We start from the raw sequence: 11,972 nt of genomic DNA, 5'->3' as shown, positions 1-11,972 counted from the left end.
TTTTTTTTTTTTTTTTTTAAGATTTATTTATCTGACAGAGAGAGAGAGGGAGAGAGAGCACAAGCAGGGGGAGCAGCAGAGGGAGAGGGAGAAGCAGAGAAGCAGGCCGACCGAGTAGGGAGCCCGACACAGGGCCCGATCCCAGGACCCTGGGATCGTGACCCGAGCTGAAGGCAGACGCCCAACGACTGAGCCACCCAGGCGCCCCTGGAATCCTTTTTTGACATGATTATTTTTCCTTTTCCTGAATTATAAAGGAAGAGAGGGACACACATTTTATGAAAGCAATCAGAGAAAGCCTTGTTTCTTTTTGGCAAAAGCAAATGGGGGTGATCTATCAGTAACACATTATTTAATCTTAAGAGTATTTATTTCATTTTCCACACATATTTTAAAGATTTTGTTTTGGGTCTCATGGAATGATAAATGTGAAATATAAAAATGTATAATTTCCCTACCCTGGAAAAATGTCCACATGATGAATGTACATTTCATTTCATATGTCATTTTACTCTAACAATGCCCATAAAATTGTTTTTTATGTTACTATCTTCCAGGTAAGCAGGATCAAGTCAAATTACTATCCCATTATGTGGCTAATGTATATTCTGTTTAATCATGACTTACATAACCAAAATGAAGCCATGGTAAGATGCTGTGGACACAAACTATTGGAAAGAATAATTGGAAAATGAAATAATTTATTATATAGTTCTAAAAGAACTTCATAAAACCTGGTATTGTATGATTCATGCAAAAGCAAAATTAGAAACACCATCAATCAGTAATTTTTGGAGTTTACTCTTCCTATAACACCAATAAAAGCTATAAACAAAGACATATGTCAAAAAGTGAAGCACTGAATCCTCCTAGGGGCAATCAAGTAGAAGAGCTCTTGATACACAAGGCAGAGAAAACGTTATTAGTCTTTCATTTAAAAAAATGGGAGTCTCAAGTGCCAGTTATCAGTATCCTTGAAAGCAAAACTCAAGGAACAGTTTCACTAACATTGTATTTGACATTCTTCTTGGCACAACTTCTTGCCCACATTTGCCTACCTGAGGAGAATATCTGGAGTCCTAATGGTGGTACTCCCAAATGCTAGACGCATGACAAAGGGATTAACATTTATAAGGACCAGGCATGGAACAGTTAACACTGATTATTTCAATGCATGCTATTTCTGTGTAGTCTTATTACTCTCCTATCTGCTTATTAATGGGGACTGTTATTGTCATTCCCTACTTAAAAATGGTGCTACCTTGGGTTCATTAGCCAATTATCACCAAAGAGGAATTTCACCAAAGTTCCAATAGGCTACAACTCCAGCACTAGGGTTGGAGTAATGATGGGGGATGCTTTTTACTAACATTCTTTCATTATCAAGCATCTCCCTGCTGAATAGATTTAGAGCTTAATCTTAGACCTGCTCATTCTCATAGCTATTGCAAGCTAAGCTCCTTCATCTTTCCCCCAAGTACTCTACCTCCATCCAGCCTGAAGAGGAATTTCTGATGGGCTCTTTAAGTATGGTGGTTAAAGATACAGTCCACAGAGTAAGAAGAGTCATGAGTTCAAAATGTAGCTCTGCCACTTACTAGGTAAGTACCTTGGACAGGTTGTTTAAACCTCATCTATATAACTGGGATTAATAAATGCCTTACAGAAAAATTCTGAGAACCAAATGAAATAACACATAAGGCTCCTGGCACCCAGTAAGCACTCACTAAATATTAGCTATTGTGATTAGCAGTTATCCCAGCTGCTGGTATGAATGGTGTCTGCTGGGCATTCTTTGTTCCTGGTTTCCTATGCTGTCTACCCAGTTTTCTGCAAAGTGAACCATGCTTTGCAATTTCACTTTGTTTTTGATAGTTTCTTTTACAATGTATTCAATTATATAGTTCCGGTATTAGCCAAGACTTGAATTCAGTATTATTAAAAATGTACATTAACTGTGAATAGATGCCATATTAATTATGTAGCAAAGACTATCATTTTTATTCTTTTTTTTTTTTTTAAAGATTTTATTTTTTGGCAGAGAGGGAACACAAGCAGGGGGAGTGGGACATGGAGAAGCAGGCTTCCTATGCGGGGCTCAATCCCAGGACTCCGGGATCATGACCTGAGCCGAAGGCAGACGCTTAACAACTGAGCCAGCCAGGTGTCCCCATTTTTATTCTTTTAACAGGCATCTTAAGCAACGTTTATTAAGTATCAAATGCTTAGGCTCTTCCTTATGAAGCATTCACTTCTTCAGAACCATCTACTCACTAGTCAGAAGGTATATTGAGGGGGGATATGTTGGGACTGAAGCCAACAAATAACCCTTTCCATCACAGCCATCTAATATTAATGTACCAATCCTACAGTATTTCTTTCCCAGGACAATGGATTATTTTGCTCTTCTTTTTTGTTCTATGTGTAAAATAATTTACCTGTTTTGTTTTTGGATTAGTACTTAAAAGAAGCATCTTATATTCTCATTTCAAGACAATCTCTGTAGCTTCATTTTAATACAGCCTAATGTACACTCTGGTTTTTTGTTTTTTTTTTTTGAAAGATTTTATTTATTTATTTGAGAGAGAGTGCACAAATGGGGGAGGGGCAAGGGGAGAAGCAGACTCCCCACCAAGCAGGGAGCCCAACATGGGGATCTATCCCAGGACCCCGAGATCACAATCCTAGCCAAAGGCAGACGCCCAGCTGACTGAGCCACCCAGGCAACCCACACTCTGGTTCTTCCAAAAGATGAGCCTAACTTAATGAAACACAGGGTATTTCAGAAAGTAGTAGAATGTAGTGGTAGGTATGCAAATAATGAGTTTTCTCATGCTCTCAGAAAAAGTCTAAGCAGTTCGTAAATACCATATCATACAAGATATGTAATATTATGTTTCCATGAAAATTTTGATTCACAGGACTTCAAATAATTCTTCCCAACGTCAAAACTCATCCCTATATGGAATTATGTCTATAAATGAATGAATGTAGTCCTATGGCTCCTATACATAACTGCTTCATATAGAGATTGGCTAAAAAGCTGACTTGACACCTGAAATGGTATTAGAAATAGAACATCCAGGGTAGGAAAGAGTCTCTACTCCAAAGAGGAAATAATTACAATGAAATATGTAGATCTGTTTGTATTTGATTACCACTAATGCCTTAAAAAAAAACACAAACATTATGTTGCATTTTTTGACAGATACTTCTACTTGTGTTTTATTTATAAAAACCACAACTCAAATGCACCATGCCCTATTAGTTATTTAGAATGAAATCTAACTTTGTGAATATAAAATTCCCATTTAGACAAGTGGGTGACAGGTAACATTTTTCTGTAATGATGTAAGGTACAAAAAGAATAGCTGAAGATCTTTTAAAAATAAGATTGATCTCTGAGGGCTGAGAGCACCAAAACATTGTTTTAACTAAGAGACTACGAAAACACATTATGGACATCAAGGAGGGAATAGTACAGCATCCAAATGTCATTTTGGAAAAGCATTTGTCTTTTTTCCCCACTTCTTATAATAATATAATTGCCACTGTATTGATTTAAAATACAGGGACGCCTGGGTGGCTCAGATGGTTAAGCATCTGCCTTTGGCTCAGGTCATGATCTCAGGGTCCTGGGATCGAGTCCTGCATTTGGCTCCTTGCTCAGCAGGGAGCCTGCTTCTCCCTCTGCCTGCTGTTCCCCGTTTCTGCTCTCTCTCTCTCTCTGACAAATAAATCTTAAAATAAATAAAATACAGTCTCTCTTAGGCTTATTAGATAGGCTATATCTTCTCTCCATTTCCCAAATTAACATCTCTCCCAGCATCTTATCATGTACCACCTACTCCTATTGCTAAAGCCAGAAACCTGGCTCAATTTTAAGCCCTTCAATTCCATTTCTTCCAGCATCTAATCCTGTCTAGATATTTCCTTAATCTTTCTCCAAACTTTGTACTGCCTTCCATTCTTAATGTTATTATCTTAATTATGTCCTATAGCCTATTAACGGGTCTCTCAGCCTTCAAACCTTCTCTCCTACTAGGAGTCTCTCCTACTCCAAACCTTCCTCTATTAATCTATACTAATATCAGAGTGATCTTTTATTTTTATTCCTTTACAAGAATTTAATACATATATATTTTTTAAGTTTTTTATTTTAAGGGTGATTTTTAAAAAGCTAAGTCTGATAACGTTATTTCCCTGCTTGAGACATACAAGGAACCGAGCCCTGTTTACCTTTCATTTTTATCTCTCTTCACTACCCGCCCCTCCCCACTATGTTCCAGACATGAGAACTTACTTTTGGCAGCTGCCCAAATCACAATGCTATACTCCCCCTTCTAGACCTTATGAATATACTGCTTGCTTTGATCAACTCCTACTTATCCTTCAGAATTTCAACTCAGGTTTTACCTCCAATCTGGAAAAGCCCTGTTGACCCCAATCTGGATAAATATCGTCTCGTGTCTTATCACAGTACCCTGTATATAATTCTATTACATCATATTATAATTTCTTGTCTGCTTCTCCAACTTGGCTACAAGCTTCTAAAGCTGAACTGTCCATTATGGTATCTGCTAGTCACACATGTGGCTATTTAATTTTACAAATTATATAAAATTCAAATTCAGTTCTTCAGACACACTAGCCATGTGTCCTGTGCTCAGCAGTCACATATGCCCAGTGGCTATCATACTGGACCGTCCAGATACAGAATATTCCACTTTTGCAGAAAGGTCTATTGTATAGGACTACTGCAGGCAGACTTACCTCCTCTGACATGGTTCTGGCCCTCAAGTAAGTGCTCAGTATTTGTGGAATTAATAAATGCAGAAATAAATAAAAGGAAACTTGTGAAGTTAATGTCTGGCAAATTTTGCCCACCCCCACAGCTTGCTGAGGGGCATTTAAGTCTTCTCTTCCACCCCATCTCCCTGCCCCCTAAGTCCAGTGGTTGTAGCTGCTTCTGAGCTTATCCTTAAAGATGCATGCTGGGATTTGTTTGGGGTTAGGTACAACATTTGTACTTAGGGTCACAAGTCCATATTGGTCTATATACCTACACCTACTTCAATTTTCTTTAGAAGTCAGGTCAAATTTCAAGTCTCTTCAGATGACAAAGTTTCTCTAATCCTTCCTGATTTAGAGATTCATATATACAATGTGCAAGAAGTAGATCAGAATCTTAAGTTGCATCTTAGAATTTTAAATTGCTCACCCTACAGTTTTAAGGAGACAAATCTGTCGGCACTTCATGTGTTTGGTGGGGATGCAGGCACTAGCTGTAACAAACTAAATGATTACCACATTATTTTTTTTCTTCTTCTCTCTCTCTCTTTTTTTTTTTTTTAAAGAAAGGGAGGACTAGAGAGGGGGAGAGGGAGAGAGAGAGAAGCTGAAGTAGGCTCTATGCCCAGTGCGGAGCCCGACGTGGGGCTCAATCCACAACCCTGAGATCATGACCTGAGCTGAAATCAAGAGTCCGATGCTTAACCGACTGAGCCACCCAGGCGCCCCGATTCCTACATTTTCTTACAATAGTTATGACAATTCTAATGCAAGAGGAAAGCACTCATACATGTAGGTTAGCAGTACAGTGGCTTGTAATGCCAACAGTTTCTTGCTAATTTATAATCTTCAACTGTCTTATAACATGCATACCTATTTTCGTTTATTAAAGATTTATTTGAGAGAGCACGAGTTAGCGGGGAAGGGTGGGGTAGAGGGAGAGACAATGCCAAGCAGACCACCTGCTGAGCATGGAGCCCAACGTGGGGCTCCATCCCACAACCCTGAGATCATGACCTGAGCCGAAATCAAGAGTCAGACACTTGGGCGCCTGGGTGGCTCAGTTGGTTAAGCGACTGCCTTCGGCTCAGGTCATGATCCTGGAGTCCCAGGATCGAGTCCCGCATCGGGCTCCCTGCTCGGCAGGGAGTCTGCTTCTCCCTCTGACCCTCCCCCCTCTCATGTGCTCTCTCTCATTCTCTCTCAAATAAATAAAATCTTTAAAAAAAAAAAAAAAAAGTCGGACACTTAACCAACTGAGCCACCCAGGCACTCCATGCACACCTACTTTTACATGTTATTCCTCCTTTCTATTCTTATTTAGGTAGATGATAGTTTAGTAGAATGAGAATGCTTTTACGGACTAACAATGAGTCACTGAAACCCACAGAATTACCCAAAGCGGTAACACAAGAACTTCATTTAGTTGCTTATTTCAAGACATTTGAACATATTCCAGCTACTCAACAGCAACTTTCCAGCAGACCACTGTATCAGATTAGAAAGTCACATGACACTTGGAATATATTGTCTTTACTACCATCAGAGATGGAGTCTGCTTCAGATGCTTCTACTGAACAGTAGCATTACAATTTCAGTTTTCTTAATTTCTCCCAATTCGTTTTAGGCAACCTTAAAGTAGAGAGGTCTCATACAACTTTCAGATAAATATACATAAATACTTTCATTTTACTGAACTGCATCACTGCCCCCCTCTACTCACAGCAATGGCATTGATTTTCCAACTTTGAGTGGTTAAAATACATTTAGGTGAACAAAACTGTTTCAGGAAGACTTGCTATTCTTTCAGCAGAAATGTGATCTTTGTGCATATGTATATGAATATATATATACACAAATGTATTAAGATAAAATACATTTCTACAAAATAAAATCCTATAAACTAAATGTTATTGTTAAAAAAGATTATTCTGAAAATGTTCAGAGAACACATCAGAAAATGCTTAAGTTGTGGAGACCTCAAAGATGATTATTTAATGTTATTATCAGAAGGAAAACACCTCAGAATCGTAAACAATAAGTCAAATTTATCTTCAGAATTGTGTTAGCTATAGGATGAAAAAGTCACGTCATCTCCGCAGTGAACCTCACTTTAGCAAGAGAGTAAACATACTTCCTCCACATCAGCTGCAATCAAGGCATTAGCAGTATGCCATGATTGATTATCCTGGGACCCGTTGCTGAGAAATGGATGTGTAGCACAGGTTTTTATCACTAAAGTCTGCAAAAAGCAAGTCCCTTGTTTAGATATCCTAGTTGTAATGAGTGACATTATTAGGTAGTTCTTCTATTTAAATGACATAAGGATTTAGTGTATCAGCAGCTTATAATAAACAAGCCCTTTCAACCTGATGACTCCTTTCCCTACACATGAGTACTTTTTGTGTTTATAATACAAGTGGTAATAGAAGACCATATGGTTGTGACTTTTAGCTAAAGTAAATGACATTTAAACAAACAAAAACAGCATTAGGATATTCAAGGATCTGAACTATAACCTAAATACACAGTACACTTTAAGGGGCTATTAGTGTTAACTATATACACTGACCATTTTCTAAAGCTGTTCAATTAGTGAGTTGTCAGTTTGCTGATCAGTTTTTCAAAAATATTTTCTAATATACTGTCAAACACCTTTATCACTGGCATATTGCCCCATTTACAACTTCTTTTAAAAAACACTGTATTTTTATCCTGAGAACATTTAATCAGTTCTTTCTGAAATGTAAAACTGTTTCTATTGCTCAGATCTCTGCCAATAACAATAATGATGTTGTTATTCACATATATATAATTTTTAAAAAGAAAAGTACAAGAAAGTGGGAATGGTACAAACAGAGAGAGCAGTTCAGAAGTTATCGCAAGAAAACGATATGAATTTGTCTTGCACCCCAGTGGTAGCAGAGATAGTAGCAAGAAGTGGTCTAATTCTGATTATATTTAAAAAATACAGCAAATCCATGATTTGCTAAAGGATTGGATGTGCAGCAAAAGAGGAAAAGAGTCAAGGAAGACTCCAAGATTTATAACCAGAGCAAGCAGAAGAATGGAGTTGCCATTGCTGTGATGGGGATATGTGTGGGAGGAGCCAGTTTGGGAAAGAAGATCAGGAGTTTGGTTTCGGACATACTAAGTTTGAAGTGCCCATTGTATACTAAGGTAGAGATAGTAGGCAAACTATTAGATATATGATTCTGAAGTTCAGGAAAGAGGTTGTAGTTGATATAAATTTGGGAGTTAAGTTAGGTAGTATTTAAAAGCATGAGACAGGATGAGGCCACCTAATGTGTGAGTGTATATGAAGAAGAGAAGAAGTTTAAAATATGAACCCTTAGTTACTCCAAAGTTTGGAGGAACCAACAAAGGAATCTCAGAAGGAACAGAAAGATAGGAAAAAAAACCCAGAGAATGTGCTGTCCCCAAAACTAAGTGAAGCCAGGTTTTGAGAACAAGTATTTCAAATACTAACAACAGGTCAAGTAAAATGAGGACTGAAGTTGACCACTGGATAGATAACAGTTGGGACCCCTGACAAGAACTGTTTCAGAGAAGTGGTGGGGACCAAAACGTAACAGGAATGAGCTCAAGAAAGAATATGAAGTTCAAGGCAGTCAATGAGTAGACACAACTCTTCCCTATAGGAGGATGTAGTGTCAAAGGAGTTTGTTTATATGGTAAATTTTATAGCGTATTTGCTAATAGGAACTTAATATATTGCAAAATGCCTAAACTGTACCACAGTTACACCATGGATTAAAATCATAGCCCTGGACTATCACACAATGTTACCTTCAGAAAAATTATAAAGTGTTTTTCTCCATCTTTTCATTAACTTTATAACAAAATTTCACTATATTACCTGAGCCCTGGCCCTATTTTCCCTAGGAAAATGGAAACTACACTATATAGGTTTTTACACTGCATTTTGCCTACTGTGCAAATCAATAGGATAATGACCATTCATTTTTTGTATTTCCTATTTGCTAAATGCTTCTATTTCCAACTAAATTATTTTTGGCAAATTAGTGGCTTTTAACTTCAAACTGAGGAATTCTTATAGTATAGAAAGGCAAGTTATTCAAGATGTTTGAGCTGAGTATATATTTCTTTTGAAAGTCACAAATTAAGCTCATATCCTAGTAGCCAGTGCTTAGCCCATAACCCAAAGCAAGAATTACTGGCCTCAATACCATGAAATGAGCAAAACCCACTGCAACAGCACCTGATAGGGACTGCTCAGTTTCCAAATGCTTAATGTAAAAAATAAATCATGGTTTGTTAAGTATTGCTACCACATGGACTTTTAGAACTCCAGACTGAATAAAATGGTTCCACATCACTTAACCAATGATCTGTTTATATTCTTTTTTGCCAACTTAGGAACAATGCTATTTCTTTCATATGCTAAACTCTACGTTCTAGGTTCCAAATGACAATTTTGGTGTTTTCTTTCCGAAACACCTACTTAGGAGAATTTTTTTGGGGGGGGGCCCTGGAATTCAAAACACATTTAACATTCATCACCTTTACCAAGCAGCTCAATCAAGATCTGAACAGTAATGTCTTCATCATAAACAACAATGACTTTTCTATGATGATACATCGGTAAAGGAGAGAACCCATTTCATAAAATATCTCTGTGCTTCAGAGATAACTGAAAAAGGGAACCCTCTAGAGGAGGAGACCGTGTAAAGGTTTGGGTATCTCTTCAGAGTGCTCCAAACTTGGATGAATTTTTGTTATAAATCACCTTGATTAATGGAACACATTTGCTAAAGTGGTTCTATAATAACTACACAATTCTTGTTGCTTGAAAAACCCAGCCTGGAAAAACTGGTGGAGGCAGGGAAGCCTTCAAAAAATCACTGGCTTCTCTTTTAGGACCAATACTGTCCCTGGTCAGAAATAGTTACCTTTCTTTTTAAAAAACAATGAAGACAAATATATTTTAAGGGAAGTACAATTTGATGAGATGGGAGTATAAATAATAATAATAATCAGTAGAGAATATTTTGGGAGAAGTAGTAGTAGCATGGTAAGGAATATAAATTCTCTATGGAGCCAGGCTACTTGTGTTTGAATTCCAACGTTTTTTTTTTTTTTTTTTTTCCACTAACTGAAACTGGGCAATCTGTTTAACCTACCCATTGTCCAGTTTTTTTATCTGTCAAATACTGTCACTACCTATGTTATTGGGTTGCTGTTGTGATGATTATAAATTAACCCTTGTGAAGAGTGTCAACAGTATCTGGTACAGATGAAGTATATAATAAGTGTTGGCCAATAGTATTACAATTATGTCTGTCAGTTATAAACATGCAAACCAAAGTGATTGGAATATACCTAGAACAATATAGCAGTGTCCTCTAATTTATCCATTCATTGAACATAAAAATTCAATGAATATTTTCCTTAAATAGAATATTCAAAAAAATTTACATCTTATACTCCTCTGATTGTCTTCTCGGTACTTAGTAAATATCTAATCCCCTGATATTCTTCCTCTAATAACTCTTAAAAAGAAAACAATTGTGTGGTGTTTAAGTACACAGATAGCAGATGCCATTACTTACATGTTTTGTTGTTCTACCTATTGATATGGGTATGTTCTGCCTATTGATACTTCTACCTAAGTATATGCTTGTTGCTAAAACAACTTAAAAGTGACTAGAAGGTCTCATGAAATGTTAACAGTCATATGAAGGTGAAATCATTATGTAAAATTCTGACATTTTTGAAGAATAAAAGGATACAATGTCCATGATGAAGGTCATAGAAAAAATAGATTACCTGATACCACACTATCACCTTCAACATTATCACCATCAGCTAACAATTACTAGTATATTTAGCACTGTGGTAATAAACAATAAAAGCATTTGCACTGCTGAACCATAATCTATTATGATGGTACAAAAATAATAGATTTAATAATCTATTGATCAAACTTACAAGGCAATCAGAGGCTATTATAGTTCAAAATAAATATACAATGATCAAGACAATTTAACTCTTAATTATTTGCTTATATTGGGGATGAAAATAGAGGTAAAGTTAGTTAACAGATCTAACAGCTGCATCAATAATTTGAGGGTGACACAGAAAATTTAAAGAGAAGTAAAAAATTAAGTTATAATTATTAAAGTAAGACAAGTATATGCTGAGTAAACAAAAGGCCACCCTCCCCTGCCATAAGCTCTGTCATGGCAGCCATGTGATCGGTGAGAGGAGCTAAAATTACATCTGCTCTTCACTCGTCCATCGTGCTGCTCTTGCTTTCTTTTTCTAATTGGATAGTCAAGTTGACTAGAGCAAGGTATATACAATTTCTAGCCTAAAAATTTAAGTAGGATTTAAAAAGACTAAACTATAGACTTTGATTTTACCATATTTGCCACTAATAAGTTAGTGGAAAAATTTTCTAAGCCAGGATCCCAGATGGCATTTAGCTGGCATGTTTCCTTTGTCTTCTCCAATCTAAGACAGTTTTTGTCTTTCCTTGTTTTTCATGACCTTGACATTTTTGAAAGAGTTTTAGTCAGTTATGTTGCAGAATGACACTCAGGGTTTGTCTGATATTTTCTCATGATTAGACTGAGGTTACACTTACTTTTGCAAAAATATCACAAATGTGATGTGCCTTTCTTAATGCTTCATTTCAGGGGCTACATTATGTTGATATGTCTTTTTATTGGTGAAGTTAACCTTGATCACTCATAAATATTTCCCTAGAGCTCAAAGAATCAAGGAATTACAGCATATAAATAACAAGATAATTTACAGTATAGTCAAAAAAACTTCAGGGGCTACATTATGTTGATATGTCTTTTTATTGGTGAAGTTAACCTTGATCACTCAATTAAGGTGGTGCAAGTTTCTCCTCTACCAACTACTATCTGTCCCTTTGTAATATCTTGAAAGAGATACCTTGAGACTGTGTAAATAAACTATTTTTCTCAAACTTTTGCCCCAAATTTTGACATCCATTGGTGAATCTTGCCTGCAACAATTATTGAGATATTTATATAGGGTTTTAAAAGAAACTAAAATATATAAAATATAATGGCCAAACTGTTCTGGATACAAACATACTTAACTTCTACTGAATGCAGCATTTTAACTTATATTCAAAATGTGAATTAAAGTTATTTTCTTTTGTC

General features: G+C 36.5%; 1 protein-coding gene across 22 annotated transcripts in view; it reads right to left on the bottom strand.

Moving 5' to 3' along the window:
* IMMP1L (inner mitochondrial membrane peptidase subunit 1) overlaps positions 1–11,972 on the bottom strand; it is an 80,654-nt gene that overhangs the window by 8,604 nt on the left and 60,078 nt on the right. The gene's annotated exons all lie outside the window — the stretch shown is intronic.

Source organism: Mirounga angustirostris, unplaced genomic scaffold (genome assembly GCF_029215605.1).
Source record: "Mirounga angustirostris isolate CCGP_5_RB_7025 unplaced genomic scaffold, mMirAng1.0.hap1 SCAF_13, whole genome shotgun sequence".
Taxonomy (NCBI): domain Eukaryota; kingdom Metazoa; phylum Chordata; class Mammalia; order Carnivora; family Phocidae; genus Mirounga; species Mirounga angustirostris.
The sequence above is the reverse complement of the archived record's forward strand: the minus strand, read 5'-3'. Positions and strand labels throughout refer to the sequence as shown.